Source organism: Ascaphus truei, chromosome 2, assembly GCF_040206685.1.
Source record: "Ascaphus truei isolate aAscTru1 chromosome 2, aAscTru1.hap1, whole genome shotgun sequence".
In the NCBI taxonomy this organism is placed as follows: Eukaryota; Metazoa; Chordata; class Amphibia; order Anura; family Ascaphidae; genus Ascaphus; species Ascaphus truei.
Genome location: NC_134484.1, coordinates 315,540,887 through 315,543,139, shown reverse-complemented (window position 1 = coordinate 315,543,139; position 2,253 = coordinate 315,540,887). Strand labels below are relative to the sequence as shown.

Here is a 2,253-nt window from a genome sequence, read left to right as displayed (position 1 = left end):
CAAAAATCCATGGTGCAAGTGCTCCTGTGCGCTGTGTGATGCAGTGCAGGAAGTGCTCTGACAGACGACACAAAAAAGTGTGCACGAGTGCACGCCCGGCCCTTTGCAAGGCCAGGCGGGTGAAAAAATAATTGGCTTGTCCCCTCAGCGGAAGGCAATAAAGGGGGCCAAAGTGCGGGAAAAATAGGGGACGGTGCAAAAAAATCTGTGCAGATCAAGTGCTCATAAGTGGAGGCCGGACGCCAAAACGACCAACCACAGTGCAGCAAGTGATACTCCACCAGGTTATCCAGGCCTGGGGTGCAAGATTAAAAAGCCCGGGCTACTTTGCATCCGCTGCCTCAGCCCATGACCAGACCAAGTGATGCAAATAGGGCCATCCTTCACAAAACAGACCCTACACTTGATCTTAGCCAAAAGGCCGAGAAGCGATAATGAATATTTTTTTTTTTTTTTATCCTCCCGAGAGGGTATACCCTCTCGCTCATCGGATCCCAGTCCACTTCAGTGGATAGGGAGCTTGCCCTTGGACTGAAGCGATAATGAATATGATGTATATAGAGATGACATTTTTCTTGAACACAACTGAGTACACTATATTGGACTAATATATATATATATATACCATAATACTGAGTTAAGTTATGGTGAGTAAAAAAAGTGACAAAAACCCTCCACAGGAAAGCAAATATGCAAATACAGCTGTATGCATGTCTTAGGCAGGTCTGCAACCCCGCCTTTCCCCATTATCACCCAGCATACAGCACTTCCACTGCAGCAAGGGATTCTGGGAAATGACATGCAAATGAGCACACAGTGTCACTTTTTGCCTCAAAAACAATTTTTAACATGGTTCCCTATAGGCTTAAGCTTGCAGCATGGTCACAGCTTTGAGCACAGCCAGGGTTAAGGTGCATACCCAGAAAACCACCCACAGACAGCTGTTTCGACCTTGATGGGTCTCATCAGTGTGGGGTTGATTTTAACTGGATATGCATAAGAGGCTATGGGATAGGCTATACCATAATACTGAGTTAAGTTATGGTGAGTAAAAAAAGTGACAAAAACCCTCCACAGGAAAGCAAATATGCAAATACAGCTGTATGCTCATCTGCATGTCTTAGGCAGGTCTGCAACCCCGCCTTTCCCCATTATCACCCAGCATACAGCACTTCCACTGCAGCAAGGGATTCTGGGAAATGACATTCAAATGAGTACATACACATACACATACACATACACATATATATACACATATACATACATACATACATACATACATACATACATATATATATATATATATATATATATATATATATATATATATATATATACATATATATACTGTCATTAAGGTGACCCTCCACAGTAAAGCATAAAGCAACTGTAAATATTACTGTATGTTCATTTGCATGTCTTAGACAGGTCTGCAACCCTGTCTTTCCCCATTGTCACCCAGCATACAGCGCTTCCACTGCAGCAAGGGATTCTGGGAAATGACATGCAAATGAGCACTCAGTGCCACCTTTTGTCTCAAGCTCTTATTACACAAGCCAATCCTCAAGCCAATGCAGGCTTCCCCTGAAGAAGTCATCATTGATGACGAAACGCGTAGGACGTGGCTAGAGTAGAGCAGGCATTTGTCCCACTGAAAGCAGACTGAAAGGAACGCAGTGTGTGGGAGGCTCGGCAAAGCAGATCAGTGAATCTTCGTTTGGCTCCATTGGTGGTGCAGCAGCTAGAGGCAGTCAGGAGAGGCCTCGGTTTCCTGGAGGGACTTCCGTTTTGTGCGGGACACCAGACCGGGTGAGCGTCACTTCCGGTGAAGGAGACCGCGCACGAGAGGACACCATTACAGACTCAAACGACAACACTGGCTTATGAGGGCCAATCTCATAACTGCTTTCAAATAACGCTATTCTTGTGAGTGGGCATTTGTCTGATTTTAATTGTTCCATAAAATTATTGTTAAACTTTAATGCACTAGGTGTGCGCCTGTTTTCTTTTCTTTTTTCTTTCATAGGTATTCCTAGGGAATTGTGATCCCTTACAAACGGGCTGCCTATACCTGGATGCATTCATTTGGAACAGGACTCTGTGACTTTTAAGGTTTCAAAAGTTTTTGGGAGAACATCTTATTTTTAAAATATTTTTTTCTTTCATTTTTTATATTTTTCACTTTATACAATATATTTTTTCATTTTAAACTAGTTTTAATAAAATTATCTTTTTGTATAATAACATACATTT

General features: G+C 42.5%; 1 non-coding gene across 1 annotated transcript; it reads right to left on the bottom strand.

The window, feature by feature from the left end:
- Positions 1-244: 244 nt before the first annotated feature.
- On the bottom strand, positions 245-433 carry LOC142488906 (U2 spliceosomal RNA). Its single transcript, XR_012799709.1, has one exon. It is a non-coding gene; the product is annotated as a U2 spliceosomal RNA (small nuclear RNA).
- Between the last annotated feature and the right edge of the window lie 1,820 nt (positions 434-2,253).